This window comes from Carassius auratus, chromosome 30 (assembly GCF_003368295.1).
Source record: "Carassius auratus strain Wakin chromosome 30, ASM336829v1, whole genome shotgun sequence".
Taxonomy (NCBI): Eukaryota; Metazoa; Chordata; class Actinopteri; order Cypriniformes; family Cyprinidae; genus Carassius; species Carassius auratus.
Genome location: NC_039272.1, coordinates 5,979,554 through 6,000,477, shown reverse-complemented (window position 1 = coordinate 6,000,477; position 20,924 = coordinate 5,979,554). Strand labels below are relative to the sequence as shown.

The following is a 20,924-nucleotide window of genomic DNA, read 5'->3' as shown; positions in this document are numbered from 1 at the left end:
CTTCATGGGCATTAGAGTGGGAAATGAAGCTATATCCAGTGATGTTTTCCTGATCAATTCTGAAACGAATGAAGCACATTTAAAATTTGAGAGCCCTTCAGTCTTGAAGTCCCTGTATTGTTGCATTATAAATGTTGTGTATAAATGCCTTTCGAGGTTGATTTATTATATTGGTCTTCCGTGTGTGTTTGGGGTCATATGTCTGTGTAAATATTTTATAGTATGAGATTATGTGTGTGGTAGCAATAAATTGATCCTACACTTCCACTTCTGTTATATTTGGTATCAAGTGTCTACATGTCATTTGTTCATCATTCACACACTTCATGCTGTTATATAGAGCTTGTCGTTGTCATTGTACACATTTTCAGCGGTCAAAATATCGATATCTTTAAGACTTCTTGAGTTATAGCCACTTAACTTTGGAAAAAGAATATAATATGATAAGAATTATTATTATATTTGTGCAAAGTGACCCACATTTGGTTTTTGACCACTGAAAATGTTAAATTTATCGATTTACTCTTTCACACACTGAAGAGCTGTAGAGCTTATCATTGTCCTTAAAGAATAAATGGGTTTCGCTCTAATTTCCTTTCATAATCAAAACCATAATCTGTTAGCACCTGACTCTATGGTTTTGTTATGTTATATTTCTTTACCTTCACCATCATTCAAAAGTTTGGGGTCAGTAGTATTTTATTCATTTTTTTTTATTGAAAAAATGTATGTTTTTATTTAGCAAGGATGCATGTTCTATTTATCAATTTACTCCTGGAGGCATATTGAAATTCCATTATCTCTGGAGTTGAATCATATAGGGCCTTAAAAGTTAAGATGCTAAAAGAGAAGTTTGTTAAGACTCAATATATAAAGGGGCTTTAATATATCTTTAATAGTTTTTGAGTTACAGGCCTGCAAACTTTGGAGAAAAAGCTTGAAAATTGCTCTTTCGCCATTTTTGAATGGTCACCATTGCCACATAATGCAACAAAGATTGCTAAATTCAACAGATTTTACTTATATATTTACCAATTTCTGTGTAAAAGGAACATTATGATACTGCCAGCTTCTTAAGTCATTTTTACTCCCTTGTAATTTGGCTCTGAATCTCAGGTGAAAATTGCCATTTTGACCCCCCTCAACAAAATAGTGGATTACTTAGTAAATATTAATCCATGACATTTAATATTTTGCCTTTCATCACTATACTTGTTTATCTTTCTCCAGAATAAATATAAGCAAAATCTAATTTTTAGCTGGGGGCTCAATGACCCAAATGACATTTGGTGCTCAACAATTCTTGACAACAGTTTACAGTAAGGTTGCACTAATAATGAACAATAGGCTACTTCTACAGCATTTATTGATCTTAGTTAATGTTAATCTCAACATTTACTAGTTTACTACATGTATTTAAGATCAAAAGGTGTATCTATTAGCATTAACTGATGCACTGTAAACTAACATTTTGTAATTAATATGAACAAAAATATTAGCAAATGTTAATGTTGGTTGCATTAGCTGACATTTAACACACGAGGCATGAAGGATCATGTGACATTTGATTTCAAAATTTATTAAAATAGAAAACATTTATTTTGAACTACAATAATATTTCATGATATTACACATTTTAACTATTTTTAATTAAATAAATGCATCCTTGGTGAGCATAAGAGACTTCCTACAAAACCAACAAAGAAGACTTAGTTTAGTGTATATGTTTGGTGAAATGTTTGGAAAGTGTCAAAGTGTGTGTGTGTGTGTGTGTGTGTGTGTGTGTGTGTGTGTGTGTGTGTGTGTGTGTGGCGGGCAGGTGAGGGTCAAAGGTCTGATCTGGATGGCGTTGACAGCTGACCCCACTTGACTGTGTGTGTCTAGTTGAGTGTTATGTGGAGTGAAAACCACAGCTAAAGAAGACAGGGTCAACAGCACTGTCCTGTTGTTTTTTACAGTTGTGCTCTCTTGAATCGGCTGTTGAGAAAGAGACAGAAGAGTAAAAAGACTGAAGTTTCCAGCTGTCACTTTGACATGAACAATGAAAGTCCAGGTGCCAACACTTAACTACACAGTGAAAAGCGGATGCTCTTGATTGTTAATCGAGATGGTTTCGATGTAATTAGAGCTTTGTGTAAATGTTTTGTGTACAGAAGGGAAGCGTGACAAAAGATTTGATGATAAGGTGTCCAGGCGAGTTTCCGGCATCCGCCGCTACACAGTTTCTTAAACAAGATCGCAATGTCCCAGTGGCCTTTTCAGCACAATTACAGTCCATTTGTGGTCAGTAGTTAGAAAAAGCCCTTCACAGTGTTTGTGCTCAAATGCTGGTGTTATAATGAGGTTTGGTGGGAGGACAGCCTTGGGATAAAAAGTGGAAGCCAAGCGTTTTGTGTTTTTTTTGAGTGAAAAAGATGGAGCGTGTTCATGTTGTGTGTGTCTGTGTGTGTTTAAATCATCATTATGAATGAGGTTATGGATATAGATGGAGTGTAAAGCTCATGCTAATTAAACTCAGATATGTGCGAGGGATACAGAGACTTGGAAAATATTCCTCATCGCATGAAAGCCGAGCTCGAATCAAACAAACAGACCCCAAAACCACCGCTCTCTTTCAATCGGTGCAGCGCATCTGAGAGTAATTAATGGCTTTTATTCTTTCAGCACGATTTATGATGCAATAGTTTGTCATTTTTGCAGACATTCATTTATTGTAAGTGTGTTTAACACACACTGCATTCCTAAAAGCTTTTGTTTTGACAGTGACCCTTGACCTTGAGATTTCAGCATGTTATTGCTTTTATTCATCATCTTCTTGTGTATATTCATTTTCTTAACCGTAAGCTCTCTATGTAGTTTTTGTATAGTATCTTTATTGTTTTTGTGAATAATAAAGCCGTGTATTGAAACAACATATAGCAGTAGTTGTATCTTCAGACATCAGTTGCTCTTGTCCTACACCTCCTCGCTCACAACAACAGCAGAACGGTTGGATGAAAGCGCTGTGTTTTTCACACAGCTGTAGTTGTGACTGTCAGGTTGTGTATGCAGGTGTATGAGACATTCCTCTGATCCGTGAAGAACACATCCACTCGTGAGTCGTGAATGTCAAGCCTGAAAACACACGGCCTCTTTACTGCCACTCATCATGCTGTCAAGCACAAACCATGGCGTTGAGGATTCTGCTGATTTAAATTAGTCTGTAATGGTTTACTTGGCGTTTGATCATTTTCCCAGGGATCGTATTGGTGCAGAATAGTTGAGATGGGTGAGAAAATCATGCACACCACTCAAACTTGCTTGATCACGAAGTAGCCTTAATTAATACACATTTTGTTTAACATAAACCTTTTTCAAACTTGTCTCTATCCTGAATTTAAACTTGAATTGATAGCACTCGTTACTCATCATTAGTGTCACGTGATCCTTCAGAAATCGCTCTAATATGCTGATTTCAAAAGAACAGTGTTTAATTGAAATAGAAATGTCTCCCACAATGCCGTGCGAGAGGCGATGTATGCATGTGTTCTCTTGGATGCATGACAAGGACAGTCATACCTCCAGAGGCCATTGAGGAGTTTGGTTTAGTAACTGTGTGGTGTCTGGTTGAGCGCGCACTATTTTTAAACCTAGCAGAAGAAGAGTAAGACACCGTTTTATTTCAGAATATAGCAGCTAGGCGACAGTCAGCCAATCTGCAAGGTCTCTTCTTTTTAAGTACATATAATAATTACAAAATACAACTTTGTCTCGGTCTTCTGTGACTGAGAGATTCTCACATCTCTGTGATCTTGACCTGGAATGAATCTTGCCAGCCAGAATACGAAATGAATAAATGTGCGAAGGGAGTCTCAGATGAGAAAGTAATACTGATATAAAGTAGAGTTTATCAAAGTTTTCCAGAAGCTACTTTCTAGTCGCCGGCTTGCAAACCTTATCTCTCTACCCTCATCTCTCTCTCTCTCTGTCTTTCGATCATTCACAGCTGATGCAGTGCAATTATTAAACTACTTTTATGCAAAGATGTTTGTTTTTTTAATTGTTTATCTTGCCATCAATGCTATCAGCTCGTTTTCCTTTGAATGTACAATTTGGTCGTGAATGTCCTATATGGTGGAAATTATTTAAAATGTTCTGCTTATCTAAAAAATAATACATGTGAAGTTTCCTTCTCTGGCATAAATTACCCAATTTATCAGCTTTTTTTTTTTTTTAAATCTGCATATTAGAATTATTTCTTTAGGATCATGTGAAGACTGCAGTAATGATGCTTAAAATTCAACTTTTGCCATCACATTTTATACTGTAGTAACATAGAAAATACTAGTTATTTTAAATTGCAATTGTATTTCAAAGTATGACCGTTTTTACCGTACTGTAAAGCAGCCTTGGTGAGCATAATGGGCATCTTTTAAAAACAGTATTTTGAACGGTATTTCGATTTTTAGCTTTTTTCTTTTAGTGGCAAGATGTCACAATTTAGCTACAAGGTAAACATGTTTATCTTTTCTAGGGAGACGTAATATTTCTGACTTGATGACTAAATGGCCCATTTTGAAATCAGCAGCATGATACAAACGTTGCATTCACTAGAACACACAGGCGCACACGCACGCAGTGTTTAGGATGCTGTGAAGTGGATGTGGACCTCCTTTGGAGACGGCAGCACCTGATGTCAACACTGCATCAGAAAGCGTCTCGTGTACCGTGCTGACTAATGAATGAAGCAGATGGGAATGGGATTCTAGCAGCTCCGTCAGAAACACACCTGTTGTTCTGCGTGAAGCCTTTCTGTTTTTTAGAGGACACTTTAATGCTTGTGCTGACGTGGCTAACCTTTAGCATCGACAGTCTCTAAGAGCAGTTTTCAAAAGAACCTGAAAAAAAAAAAACATCGTTCTCCAAACGGGAAACCACTTGGAGCTACTAAGTGCAAAAAGCTGTTTTTAGGCTCATAAGCATTTGATTCGTTCCTTTTTTACCAATTTTTGCTGTCAGTTCAGCAGCCAAAATCCCTCTTTTCCCAAAATGAGTGTTTTGTTCATTTAATGACACTAAATTAAGGGGAAGGTTGGCCACACAAATCTACTAGGACAAGCTTTCTGGGTTGGTTTGGTGGAAGAATTTGGTTGAATGAAGTGCCCACAAATTACCAACAACCCAGTTGCTCACAGTCTTTTTCGGCCAGTCACGACAGACGTTTTACATGAGAGGATTTTATATCTTATCCTATTATACGGATAAAGCCTATTAAATGCACTGCCTCTTTATCTGTCGAGAGCTTTCACATCAGACAGCGGTCAGAGAGAGTACCTGTGTACGTCTCACGCCATAGTTGTGGACCACAGTCTATTGTTTTTGTTTGTACTTGATTGGACTGATTTTGATCTTGTCTGACAGGTGTTTTGATATGTTTTTCCTCCTGTCCTCTTTACACCTGTGTCAGCACTTTCACAGAGTGTTTTATCTCACATCAGTCGAGCCATTGACTCGGCCCTCAGGTGACTTTTCTCAGCTCAGAAATAATGACAATGAAAATGGAAAGTGCTTTCTCTGATTTTTTTTATTTTATCGTTTATGTTCTCATTCTATTCTACTATGTTTATGTCACGATGTTGACCTCCATTCAAAGGGTCAGAGGTCAGCACTTGTGATAATTCTCCTCTGAGCATGTGTGTTTTGGGTGTCTATGGTAAGATAATTCTGTGCTGACTTATAAAGTCCTGCGTAAAAGTGGATTTCATTCTGTTTAGGCAGTATTTCAAGTTTTTAAGGTTTTTATTAATCATTATTTAACTTACACTAACATTTGAAGGTTTGTGGTCTCTCTTGTTTATTTTTAGTTTTTCAAGTAAGCCTCTTATGGACTCAATGGCTGCATTTATGTGATTAAAAAAAATACAGTATTGTGAAATATTTCTTCTGTTAAAATATATTTTTAAATGGAATTAATTCCTGTGATGGCAAAGCTGAATTTTTAAGCATCATTAACTCTTTCTTCAGTGCCGCGTGATCCTTCAGAAATCATTATGCTGATTCGGGGCTCAAGAAACAAGTTTTATTATTTTAATAACTGTGCAAACATTTGTGTTGCTTAATGTTTGTGGAACCCTTGATCCATTTTTTGTATTCTGTGATGAATACATTATTTAAAAGAACAACATTTAAGATAGAAATATTTTGTAACATTGTAAACGTATTTTCTTTGTATTTTAATCAATTTAAGATTTAAGATTTAAGATTTGTATTTGTCTCATACATGGTTATATGGAGAGCATCCTTCTAAGATGCAATCTTAGAAGGATGCAATCTAAGGATTCAATCTTAGATGCATCCTAATGTCTATCTGTCTTGCAGTCAAGTCCCCTGTCTCCAGTTTTATTTTTCCTGTCAACCGCTGGTTGGAATACAGATCCTCTCTAGCATCTCTCTCTTCTTCTCCTCCTCTGTGAAGATGGATGGGTTCTGAGCGGAAGTGGAGTGCAATGCTTTTGGGTTAATAATTAAAATCTCCAGACAGTCCATTGAAGCTCTTACACTTGACATCCATCATGGTGTCAAACTCCTGCATAAGATAGTGAATAGTCTCGGATGAAATATCATGACTTTGTAAGCATATACAGTATGTGTATATGTGTGTGTGTGTGTTTAGGGTGGTCTTTTAATTATTTATTTTTTTTTGTCTATAATGGAAAACAGATGCAGTGATGGAACCGATTTGATCAGCTTATTCATGTCTCTTCCCCCCTCTCTGTCTACTGGGTATTAGATGTGACCTGTGCTCAGAACTAGATTTATTGCACGTTGGTGGTCCTCCATCGAAACACATGCATGCACAGAAGTTGTGCTTCTCTGTAACAAAGTCATTGATGAATGTTGTTAGTCGATGTGTTTAGCAGCGATTATACCACTTCTATGGATCACTCATTGATTTTGAAGTTTAATGAATGACAAGCAAAGTTAGAATGAAACTTAATATGATGTGTTTCTACAAATAGCGCGGTTGCTTGGTTACAGGATTCCAAAGAAAACAGCTGACTGGAGTTTGCTGGAAAAAAACCTTGTGATTGGCCACTCGTGCTGTGATCGGAATTCCATTGGCTTCCGTTATATATGTAACAATATAAATAAAAAATCAATATTACTATCATTTTTTTGTTTTGTTGGGAAAATATTTAATTGAAGTAAACAAATAAATGAAAGATAAATAAATATTAATAATACATAAGTAGAATATGTGTATAAAAAAAATAAAAACATACCATGATCATTTAAATAAATAAATAAATAAATAAATATGATTTATAAATACTTTTTTTTTTTACTGCATGCTGAAACCAGTCATAAGGGTAATTTTTTTTTTTATTATTATTATTAAATAAATATGCTTTTCATTGATTTATGGTTTGTTGGGACAGGGCATTGAAAATCTGGAAACCGAGGTTGCAAAAAATTAAGGCTAAATTAGGTTCTTAGCTATGCATATTACTAATAAAAAATTATGTTTTTATATATTTACGGTAGGAAATGTACAAAATATCTTCATGGAATATGATCTTAATGCCCTAATGATTTTTGGCATAAAAGAAAAATCGATCATTTTGACCCATACAATGTATTGTTGGCTATTGCTGCAAAAATAATACCGTGCTACTTATGATTGGTTTTGTGCTCCAGGGTCACATAGTATTCCCTTACAAACACAGCCTAATGTTTCTGAGATCAAGCAGAGCACACTGATTCTTGTTTTTCAGCTGAGCACTGATGTAAAATACCTCTGAGCAGTTCTCAAGTCATTTGTGACCCTTATCGTGTGTTAACAAAACACAAGTGCTCTGTGTAAACACTCAGTTTACAACTCAACCTTCACAGAGCAAGACACTCAATCTAAGAGCTTCCCAAAGCCAATTCATTTATTCAGTTGATATCACCTCTGAAGCAAACCACAGTAAGAGAGACCGTGCATAATCTGTGAGTAAGTAAAGACTGAAAGCAAAGAATGAAAATGTAGTCCTGAAATGAAGTATGGAACGTGCTAAACTCTCTGCATCTAATCTGTCAAGACGTTTGTTATGGGAAGTTACAGTCGAATCCATCTGGTTGACAAAATGCAGATATGAAAACTTTACATATCTTAAATTCTCCAGTTATCCATCACATATATATATATGCAGTGTATAATGTAATGCATAATGCATTTAATGTATTCAGTGGGTGCAGCTTTTTCTGTACTCAACTGCTTGCCATTCCTAAAAACGGACCGGTTTTGTTCGCAAAGGGAGAGCGGCCCCATGGGATGGCAAGACTCACAAAACTTAAATATAAAACTGGGTGTAGTGCCCTAATAGTGCTCTGCTCTGAGAACAGCGCATCAGACTTTAATGGAAACAAGGGAGAATTTTTGTATGTTTTATGGTCCCCCTGCCTCTCGGTTTATAAAAATAGCACTTGGTTCTCTTTAAAATCTGCAACAATGAACTTGTCTCGCATCTTAAAAGTGGCTTGTATTTATTGGTTTATGTTGTTTTGCATCACTTTTTTGGTATAACCTTGTTCTAAATATAACAGATTTTTTTAAATAAGCACACTTGTTGCATGCAAGTACACAAATGCACATAAAATGCAACCTTTGTTTGCCCCATAGACATTTTTTATTGTGAAAGTTTCATTTTTATTATTTATTTAGCAAATTTCAGATTATTTGGACATTTGAACTTCATCGGCATCAAATGTTTCTCGCATGAATGGCCGTGTTTTTTTTAGTTTTAGTTTTTGTTTTGTTTTCATACACAGAGGATATTATTATAGGGCAGAAATTCTGTGTTTTTTTTTTTCATACACTTTTTAACTTGTGTGCAATCCTCTCAAACAGGCCTCTACAGTTGTACTGTGAAATAAGGCGGATAGTAAATCTTTTGTTTAAATTAATTTAGACTCGACCTTAAACCAGGACCTACTCATAGCCCTGTAAAGGCATTAAGAAGTCGAGATGTTATTTTTTTCTTATGCACTCATTTCACAACGTGCTAAATTTAACCCCTCACGGCCCTAAATCCCAACCAATACCGTTCTAATAGCAGTGCTATCTGTTTTGGTCGCTGACCCCTCTGCTGTTTCCTGACCACAGGTCTTATTTAGAAAAAAACATTGGTAGAATAAAGAGTTTGGGGTGTTTTTTTACTGGCTTCTAGCCTCCTACCTGCTGCTGGCTCTGGCCTGTCATAGTTTCCACTGTAGGAGGAACGCTGCTTCACTCAAAAGAGCCCCATTCATGCCGAACCTTTAGAGACGGAGATAGAGAGAGTTTGTGCTGTGAGAGCTGAGGTGGCCTGTAGATAAGAGGAGTGTTGAAATGCAGCGCTGGGATGAAATGAACCAATGAATGCTCACAATGTGGGACAGTTTGCCATTGAAATCTGATTTCTAAAGAACTGTTGGAAATTCCATCTCATGACTTTCATGTTGAGGTTATATAGCTCTTTTGTAGTTCTGTCATATGTTAGATTGTTTAGATAGGCATGATGATTTGCAGCATGGCTCTCCTCCTGGTGCTTTCGTGACTAATGGACTGGGTTTTCAGGGAGCTGACACTTTTAAGGAAAAATATATTGCATGTTTTAATACAATGTTATAATAAAATAACCCCGTTCTGTCTCTCTGTTGTTGTTTTTATCAGTCATCTCTTCTCAGATTTATTTGGTCACTCACCTGAACATCTGCTGATCTTTGCTGAATGTAATTCGCTAAGTGCCCGGTCCATCATTTAGCTCTGCTGAAAGAAGAGATGCTGATGCTGGTCTCTCGTTGGGCATTTCCATTCCTAAAAGCTTAAATGATAAATTGGTCAGTGTGCTAGTGCTCATCGGTATGCCACTGTATCGCTCCCAATGGCATTAGATCTTTTTTCGGACGTGATAATAAACCCTAATTAAATCCTAATTACTGTATTCATGGACATGCTGTGCTTCTTCCTCTTTTAATATCGGTTCACTAACATGCTGCATCCTTCAAAACGTCTCCAACCCTAATCATCATCACAGCATACAGAAGTGGCAGTGCAAAGACAGCTCTATTCATTTGTGTTCAGGCCGCGCTGCACGTTTGACTCATTTCTTCGGTCGAGCATGAGGCCAAACAATGCATTTCCTTCACATCATCATTCAAACAAAGACAGAGAGCAGTCACAACACAGGAACAGCTGCTCTCCCTAGGGACTATTCAGTGTCATTTTCAAGGGCATAATGACTGGGTGAGATCTGAACCTCACGTCTTACTGTTTACTGTACAGTTTCAGTAGCATGAGTGTCTACACAGAGACTGTTCGTACTGTGCTGTTTATATGACTGGTGGAGAACATGGCACATTGTTTGTGCAAGTAATGAAAAATGCATTTCTGTGGAAAAAAAGGAAATGTTCAAAAATGACTTGCTGTGGAAATATTGTACAGAAGAGAACTTTGTATTAAAAATAATAACCCGCCCAAGAAAAAAAGTTTGTTTCTTCATCGGAACAGATTTGCAATTTAGCATTACATCACCTGCTCACCAATGGATGCTCTGCAGTGAATGGGTGCCGTCAGAATAAGAGTCCAAACAGCTGATAAAAGCATCATATCAAGCTTTTCACTTCACAATCGTGTGGATTACTTTAGGGTTGTTTTGATGTTTGTCTTGGATGCTTGAGAGCTCAAGCTCACAACAGAAACTAAGTTTGCAAGACTGTCCCAGAACTATTAATAATAAATATTAATAATAAGTAGGTATTGCATATAATTTGGTAGTAAAACATAAAATGTTTCACATTTTATTGGTGCAGAGATGAGTATTTTTGTCTTGTAAAACATTTGCAACTGTTTTTTTTTTCACCTAAAGCACCACAATTATTAAATTTTGTTGTTTGTTGTATGGACTACTGAACAAACATTTACAAGTTTATTTTAAGATTTTAAAAATCGAATTAAAGCTCTGTAAATTTAGTATTTTTACTACACTGTAATTATGACCTATTAGGTTTTACACACACTGGACAAGCCCGTATCTGACGGCACCCATTCACCGCAGAGAATCCATTGGTGAGGAAGAGATGCAGTGCCAAGTTTCTCCAAATCTGTTCGGATGAAGAAAAAGATGAAGAAACAAACAAATCTACACAGTTGGATGGCCTGAGGGCGAGTACGTTTTCATTTTCGGGTAAACGCTTCAAAAACTAGGTCATAATAAACAACAAACATGTGAGTTGCATTTTTCTTCTGATGAAAAAATGACCTGATCAGCAGTTTTTGGTGTTTTGTGAACTGCGGTTGGATCGGGCCACATGTGGTGTGGGAATTGGGCTGGCAGATTTTCATTGAACAATGCATGTTAGCTCTATTGTGCATCAGTAATCTGTGCCTCCCATTGTGTCCGTGCAGAGGAGGGATTGTTCTCAGAGTCCCACGATCCACGCAAATCCCTTCGTCAGCTCCACCAGCTGCAACCAAAGAGTTCCTCAGAATGAATGAGACTCTTATGCCCATTCACACAACATGAGTAGTGTAGTTATCTGAGAAGATCATTCAAGTAGGCTGTGATGAAGAATATTGCCAGTGTTATATATTAAAGTGTGTTCACTGTGCCTAAAATGAAAGGGTTATACAGAGATGTTATGTGGCATCCTTAAACACTACATGAATGTTCATTTCAATCACATCACTGTACCTTTCCATTTTTTTTAGCATGTACACACCACCATCCAAATGTCTAAAGACAGTAAAATATATTTTTTAAAAGGAGATTCTTAAGCTAAAAAAATGCAGTAAAAAAAGTAATATTGTGAAATATTGTTAAAATATATATAATTAAAAAAATTCTGGGATAGGCAGAGTTGGAAAAACAGCGTTTATTTGAACCCTATGTTTTTCATCTTAAATGGCTTTTTTTTTTATAATAATTATTATTTTATTTTTTGATACAATATGGTATTGTAAAAGTATATGGTAAAAGTACCCCACTACACACTTAAAAAATAGGGCACATTGTACTGTATAGTGAATGCATTTTCCATATTGATTTTTATGCCAACTTTGCCAGATTTTTATGTAAACCTATGTTTAACAATGACCTGCTGGGGGAAAAATTGTACAAGAGAACTTTGTATTAAAAGAATAACTCACGCAAAAATGTTATTTCGTCATCGGAACAAATTAGACAATTTAGCTTTACATCACTTGCTCACCAATGGATGCTCTGCAGTGAATGGGTGCCGTCAGAATAAGAGTCCAAACAGCTGATGAAAACATCATATCAAGCTTTGCCTGATTTTAATGTAAACCTATGGTTTCCAAATTTTCTTCTGTTGTGCTTTGGTTAATGTGAAATATATTGAAATAAAGAGGACTGTTAAAGTTTTACAGCAGGTGGATAGTGAAGTTTTCAACTCCTGAAACTTTTCCCTGATTTTGCTGTGTGCAGTCATTCTGCTGGAGCTCAGCATTCACTGACAGTCTGCCGAACAAACGCAGAGAGCGTGCTCAGATTCGGTGTCCTATATTTGCGTGCATCTGTGGGGAGAGAAAGCAGAGCATCTCTTCCTTGACTCCTTTAACTTTTCTCATGGGACCTTTTCTGTCTGTCCCTCTCAGTGGAATACGTCTGCAATTCCATCATCCTGCTTTTATTCCCGTTTTTACTCCACAAAGGTGTCTTTTTTGTGAACTGCAGGCAGAACCCTGAAGTTTTACATTTTAAAACCAGAGTATTATTTTATTATTCATAATATAACTTTATTATTTATGTATTTTTATATCCATGGTCTATTTCTGAATTTGTCTGTGAGACATATAATATTTATGAGAGAAAATGTGCGAAAAAATATTTATATTTAGAAATATTTATGTAATTTTATTTTAATACAATTACAAGTAATTAGTTTCTTGAAGACCAGATCAGCATATTAGAATAATAGAGTAATGATGCTGAAAATTCAGCTTTTTCATCACAGGAAATATGGTAAAAAAATACCTTATTAAGTTCTTTTTTAGATTAACTAAATGTAGCCTTGGTAAGCATAAGATAGTTATTTTAGAAACATAAAAAAAATATTTTGATAGCAACATCTGTCGCCTCATATTAACATATTAACTAATTAACTACTGTTAACAAACAACTGGGTTAGAAATTCCCAGCTTTAACTACACCAATACATTTTGTTATTCAAAAACAATTAAATTTACAACATTTTTTAAGATACACCAGCAAAAAAAAAAAAAAAAAATTATATATATATATATATATATATATATATATATATATATATATATATATAATTTTATAAGCTAGATCATGACCATTACTTCATTATAAATGGCCTTGGGGGAATTTATATGAAAAAAAAAAAAAAAAAGCCGTTAATAAGGTTGGTTTTTGCATGCTGTTACTTGTGAAGGAAAACTGCTCACTTGCGTCTAAGAGTCTTAAGATTTCGTTTTAAGTAAAGCACCATCAGAGCGGTGGAACTGAAGCAGACCCATGAGGAGAGCGCGTCTGAGGTATTAATGCATCAGAAGAGTGATTCTATTCCTGAGATTGTATCTCATCCATCGGTTAAAGCTTAGCTAAATATGGCTCTTAATTATGCTAATATATTGTCGTTTGTTAAGGAATTTTGAATACTGCTCCAGCAGTTTCTCTCATATTGCTCATCTGATAATATGCAGCTCTTGAAAGAAGATGATTGGACTGAAATTATGATTAAAAATGTGCTATACAATATATTTGGGCTCCAGAATAAAGTCCTAGACCTTTTACTACAATGTCCGAATGTTTCCCATGTGGCATTTCGAAATGTGTTGTACTGCCATTTGACCTCTGACCCAAACCTGTCATTGGGAAACTAAAGCTTGGCATTTTTTCCTGCAGAGAGCATGTATTCATTCCCATCATGTCTTATTGAACAGCTCTGACGCTGCTCTTTGTGCAGTGGAGAACATTACTGAATGTCAGATTGGAGACAAATTGGACCGAGGCCACGGCAAGGGAGCAATTATGGGAGATTTTGGAGGAGCAGAGGCAATATTCGCATGACATTTAATTATGAGAGTACAGTTTCTGGAAAGCTGAAGGTGATTTTATATATTTAAATATTTGTCAGATGATCTACTTTGAGTTTATTATACTCCGTTCTCTTTGACTATAGTTGGAATAGTTTTCTCAAAAATAAAAATGTACTCACTCACTCATCAAAGATGAGATTTTTTTCATATGAACAGATTTGTAGGAGTTTAGCATTGCTCACCAATAATCCTCTGCAGTGAATGGGTGCCGTCAGAATGAGATCCTAAACAGCTGATAAATACATCATATAATGATCCTCAAATAATTCAAACAACTTAAATCCATCAATTAATGTCATGTGAAGTGTAAAGTTGTGTGTTTGTGAGAAAATAAATCCATTAAGATGTTTTTAACTTTAAAATGTGTCTTCTAGCTTAAATATGAGTTCATAATCCAACCTTTCCTCCAGTCAAAAAAACCCATTCCCTGCGGTCATCTTTTTGTTTAGTTTAGAACAGTTTTGCAATGCTTTTGCTTATCAACACCGCCTGCTATCTACATATTTCACTCCTGATTGAAATGCAACAAGTTCTTAACTGACGAAAGCAATGTTATGGATAAAGGACTCTTATTTTAGCTTGAAGCAATGGTTTGAAGTTAAAAACATCACACAGCTTTTTGCTTCACAAGTTGTTAATTGATGGACTAGAGATGTGTGGATTACTTTGATGTTTTTATCAGTTGTTTGGACTCTCATTCTGACGGCACCCATTCACTGCAGAGCAAGTGATGCAATGCTACAGCTTTCAGTGAAGAAACTAATTCATCCACATCTTGAATGTCCTGAGTTTGAGTGCATTTTCAGCACATTTTCATTTCTTGGTGAGCTATTCCTTTAATTTGAGTTGACTAACGTTTGAGCTGTTGTCATTGTTCTTGGTGAGATGTCGATCAATCTCATATAAAGAGAGAGGAGGTAATTTCCGAAGTGCCAGAGTAAACATTCGGTCTTGCTCTCTCCCGTCTATCAGCGTCTCCTGCTGGAACAAAGGCAGTTCCTCTTTGAGACTGAAGAGCGGTCATTACCGCAGCAGCCAAACTGATTTCCTTCCATTCTTGTGTGGGGAAATGTCTCGGACACTTCTTAATGAGTAGATTAGATAGATGGAGAGGAAATGTCGGTCCTAGAGAGACTCATCTGTTTCTTCTCTGGGTTTAATTCGCCCTGTGTTCAGTCTGCATGCTGCACTAATTGCAAGGGGTGTTTTTTTGTGCTATTTATGTTTTTGCAATACATTGTTAGGACACCTCGCACATTCATGCTTTGTTTAATTGGGTACAGTATTCGAAATCAAATCCTGGCAGCATTGATTTAGATGCAAATTAAAACCCAAACCAAAAACTTTAAAGGAAACTTGCTGTGTCTTAGATGTTCTTCTAATTAAATATGATTATTAATATGTTCTGGCAGATTTTTACATATGCATGTGGCCTATATATATAATTATTGCTCATACTTGGGGTTGCATATTAGGCTTTTTGATAAGAAACGACCATCCAACCACCTAGCAACATGCTGAAAACCTCTTAGTAAGAATTTAGCAACACGATGGCAAAGTCCTTATAACATCTGGTGAAATTTGGTGCAAGGGAATGTGAAATCTAGTTTTTCTTTCAGTTATTACAAATAACTGCCCTCATAAGTCTGTACGAGTGAGTCCACATTCAGAGGATCTATCTTGCATAATACTCACACTCTCTGAGTCATTCAGGTCAAGGATTTCTGGATTGTTGAAAACAATAGCCTTTAGTGCTTAGAAACCTTGTAAGATCTCCTGTGAAAAATCGACTGCTGTGGCCATGCAGTTTTAGAAAAGAAAAACTTCATTCAATTTCTTGTGGTATATAGATACTATTCCTATTTATATGTGATTTCTGCTGTGCTATTTATTGTTCTAGCACTCTCTCTGATGTTTTACCTTTTTAGCCTTCCATCTGTCGTTCTAGCTTTCTTTCCACCTTTCTTTTGTTCTGACCAATCGTTCTATCACTCGATCCATCTGTCTGTAAGGCCTATAAACCTTCAGACATGCTTCGAGGAATCAAACTATTGCACAAAGTGACTGCTTTTCTTTTTCTCCTCTTTTATTTGACACTTTCTGCTTGATTCTGTTCCATTTGCAGTAGTCTGTAGTCAACCAAAGAAATGCTTAGGCGACCAAAGTCCTGTCCTGCGCAACGATCAGTCAAAAAAAAAAAAAAAAAGACTCAATGTTTTGCATTTTGATTTGCACATTTATTAAACAATTGTCACAGAGCATGTGTAAAACAACAACGGAAAAACATCAATAATACATAAAATTATAATATTAATACAATTCTTTGAAAATTAAGTGATATTTTTAATGCTGATAAAGGAATAAATATCAAGAAGTAAATTAAAGAAAATTTCTTGGTGAAAAAATTAAGCAACTGGTCGACCAATGAGAATGTCAGTCGACCAATACGTCATCGACCGATTAGTCGACTAAACGACTAAAGTTGACAACCCTAATTTGCAGTACACAGATTAATGCCAAAGAGACTGGACTGGATAGAGAGATCTCCCTCTCTTTTCATCTTTGTTATAAGACTTTCTGTCTTCTGCTTTGTTCATCTCATTCACCATCTCTATCTCACTATCTCTCATTCCTCTGTTGGAGCGGATGGATTTGTGTGCTGTAAATAGCAGCACCTGTTAGGCGGAGATTAACAGGAAGCAAAGGGTTATTCTGGGTATAAGGAGGTGTCCTCTCTCTCTCTCTCTCTCTCTCTCTCTCTCTCTCTCTCGCTGTGTGTGTGTGTGTGTAAACTGTATGGGGGTTATTGTCTGAAAGCGAGAGAGACCGCATGTCCTCATAGTAAAAGGCAAGCGCACATATGGGGAGGTATTTTTGAACATTAAAAAGCTTCATAAAGTGACTTTGGCCAATTACTCGCGCCAGATGATGTGCATGTGTTTGAATGTTTGGGTATGGCCACTGATACAGTCCTGAAGGGGCTAAAATGAGTCATTCTTGAAATCTAATGCTAGTTTGGGTAGTGCCGTCTTATATTTTGCACGTTCTGAGTTTCACACATTTGTTGTAGCGCACTGAAATGCCAAGACTTGACTTGACCGTGTGTGTCTGAACGGGCACGTGTGGTGAGCTATTTATAATCATATAGCTGTTTTTTCAGGCTTGTGCCAGAAGTTGTGCCACACATTCGTACAGTAAGTCGGAACGCCTACTCAGAGCTCCATCAGCCGTGCTTAGTTTTGTAACCTGTGCTTATTTGAGCATCTTAGATGCATTGCTAGACTGTTGATGCAACGCTCATAGAGTTAGAAAAATAAATATACCATAAAGCAGACTTACAGAAACGCTTTTCATTACAGATGCATGCATTAATTGTGTTTCTCTCAGACCAGTTTTATACACAACGAACTGACTAGTACTTTTGACAAATATCTCAACATCATTTACACAAAAAAGTTGTGTAAACACCGTCATATTGAGATCAAATGTGAAGCTGGACACAGTTTATTAGCTTTATTTCTGCTCATACAATACATTAATCACTATCATTCAAAGACGACTTGCACATCTTCCTGTGAAAATGAATTAAAAATAGTGAATGCATCTTTAAGAATACCAGCTTGGTTGAGCACACAAACACACATGACTGTTTGCCCTCTTTCTAAACCGCTCAGTCCATCTTTCTCTCTCTGTCCAGATGGCTTCATGTGGGTTTTGGCCCAGACACACACACAGTAATCAGTTTAACAAGGAACCAGGCCACCAGTCTCTTAAAACACTATTTACACTATATCTTACATCTGACATTGAATTTAACACACCAAATATTTGTCATATCATTGTTCCTAGAAAAGCCACTTTACATCAAGTTTTTTATCTGTCTGATTCTGAGCACATGGCCAGCACATTGAATCTTATTGTTTGACTATACTTATGCTCTATTATTCTATCATTCTATACATCTATTGTTCAGTACATTATTCATTATTCATTAAAGCTTTTCCATTCTACAATTACGCAATCAAGTTAGATCAAGTTTGATATATAGGCTTTTTCCTTTTGTTTCATATAGACATATTCACAAACTCACACATTCTCTGTCTGTCCCCTCCCTCTGTAGTTCCTTGTCTGTGAAAGCTCCTCATTGTTCTGGGGCTCTGCTTTGATAATGCAGGCCCTCACAGTTCATATCTTTCCACAGTCTTTTTTATTACATACAGAAACATCAACTGCATTGTCCCATTTAGTTTGGAAGCTTGTCTGCATGTGATCAGTCTGAGCAGACAGACAGGAAGGTAATATTACCAAGCTGTCATCATGAGTTTGTTTTGACCTTGCTATCTTTTTTTAATTCATAGTGCGTTCGTGCATGTTTTTGTTCCTATGTGGACACTGTATTGTCAACATTACAGCCATATTTATCAAAGGATGTACTGTTCTGCTAGATTGGTGTTCCAGATGCATAGTCAGTGTCAGGATATCTTGCTGTTTTCCACCGGACATGCTCACAATGATTCTGTGTTTTTAATAAGTAGCTAAAGCAGTAAATCAGAAGGAAAGGAGAGATCTGCTACACCAAAACATGGTTGTGTAACTGTGTTAACTGGTCCAGAAACAGACTTACTCAGAGCCAAACAATAGCCATATTTCATATTAGAGCTGTGGCATTGTGGTTTGCACACACTTGACACAATAAGCTGGTGCTCATGTGCATGTCCAAATGTTGCTTTGATAACATCCTGATGGAAAAAAGGGTTAAGAAATTAATATATAACACCGTGTGTCAGTACCACATGGGCACTAAAGTATGTCTAGATAGTGTTTGTTATGTGAGATGTGGTGACTTTTGACCTCCTTCATTCTGTTGGACAGGTTTATAGAAATGCTGGTCTTTGTCTCCTAGACCTTATCTTCTCTTAACAAACACCCAGCTGTATTGAGTCTGACACTAAGCAGCAGTTGAGTAAACAATGCTTGACGGTTCAGATTTTTCCCCTCTCTCACTTAGACTCATTCTGTCTGGACTTCCGTTCAGGAAGTGGCTAGAAAATGGCTGAGGACTATTTTCCAGTCGTTTGGAACCATTCACCGACATGTTTGAAGATAGATGCGTGTGTCTGCACACTCGTGTTTGTGTGCAAAGGTGTGTAGAGGACACACAAATAAATAGGGTGTCTCTTAAGGCCAAGGAGAAAGGAGATATTGAGTCCCAGTACTTGGCAGCTACTCCATCTGGGTCATTCTCCAAGCCCATCTTAAATGCCCAGGTGTCACAAGAATGGATGGGGCTTTATTCTTATCTCTGGTGTGTCATGTGTGCTGAGGATTTGGATATGTGCTGTTTACTTATCCTTTCAATCAATGCACCAGATATATTTGCTCTGATTTCTTCAGTGACCTGTTCTGACACCAGTTAGTGGCATGCGTGTGAGCTTCTTTTTTTGTGTGTTATGGGTTGAGTGATTGAAACATTCACTCAACTGTTTTGCTTGAAAGTGATTATTGACTAAAACAGTTGACCCGCCCTCTAATGTTGTTATATCCAACAAGCTACAGTGCTCTCACACAGTGAAACAATGTGATGCAAAGAGGACACTAAAAACACGCCAACAGACAAGACAGAGCAGGCTACTTTTGGTGTCAACCAAGTGTCAGTGTTTCCCAATGGCTTACACTCAATGTTTGGCGACACTTGCCCTGGGGGGAATATACGATATATATAAAACAGCAGACATGCTGATTGAAAATGCACATCCATTCTTTGCCAGCAGGAGGCGCTTTAGGAGCATCAGAAATAGTGGTTTCCCCGGTAATGACTGTAATCGAAACAGTGCTCAAAAATGCAACTTCGTCAGGCATTATAGGAAAGATAAAATTAAAATGACATCAAAACATTTCTAAAGACAGTCGGTGCCTTCAAAAATACATTAATATAAAAACAGCCGCGTCGCATTTTGACTTTGAAACGTGCAGAGCTCATGTTTATTCAACGAAGTCAAAATATTTAGGATAATCTGTTTGTGGTCAATGTTGATATTCCAGTGGGCCGCCACAAATAATTTGGTGTATGGGAAACACTGTTAAAAAAATTCAAACAATAAATGCGTCGTGTGGCTCTTTCATGTGTCATGACATATCACTGTAGTGCCTCAGTTCATGCAGCATGTTAACGATCATCTTCATATTTACTACTATTTATAGCATGGAATAAGCATCAGTGAACATCAGAAGGTATGTTTTTTTTTTCTTAAAAAAGTGAAGTGACATTCAGCCAAGTATGGTGACCCATACTCAGAATTTTTGCTCTGCAAATTTGAATTTTCAGCATCGTGACTCCAGTATTCAGTGTCACATGATCCTTCAGAAATCATTCCAGTATTCTGATTTGGTGCTCAGAAAACATTTCGTATCATTATCAATGAAAACATTTTGGAAATGGTGATACTTTTTTATCAGGCTAGAAAAGCCCAAAAGAACAGCGTGTTCGGCCTGGACTTGGCTGTCTGTTTTTTTGCCACGCATGTAACCTCAGCAGCTGCAGTCTGGCCTTAAAATACGCGTGGTAAGAAATACGTATGAGGTTAGCCAACAACTGCCACGCAGATATGCACCGTCAGGACACAACTTAGCAGTGTGCGTGTTTGAGCGGCACACCTGTGGGTGTATGTATAAACCTGCTCAGAGTCTACAAGGATATGACGGCATCAGAGTATTTACAATGGCTTCGGCGAACAGTGGTAAAGATGTTTGGGGACAGATTCCCTCAGGGCTAAATCTGACCCGGTCGTATTTATCTCGCTCTAGATCGCTTGGTGTTCAAGGTTAGCCCTCTGTT

General features: G+C 36.9%; 1 protein-coding gene across 2 annotated transcripts in view; it reads left to right on the top strand.

Moving 5' to 3' along the window:
* LOC113048985 (probable palmitoyltransferase ZDHHC8) overlaps positions 1–20,924 on the top strand; it is a 49,489-nt gene that overhangs the window by 12,553 nt on the left and 16,012 nt on the right. Inside the window, exon 1 of one of the 2 annotated variants that reach the window (XM_026210985.1) lies at positions 20,546–20,910. The exons of the other annotated variant lie outside the window; for it this stretch is intronic. The gene's annotated coding sequence lies outside the window, so the exon portion shown is untranslated. Of the gene's footprint in view, positions 1–20,545; positions 20,911–20,924 lie in introns of those variants that run through there. 2 annotated transcript variants of the gene reach the window in all.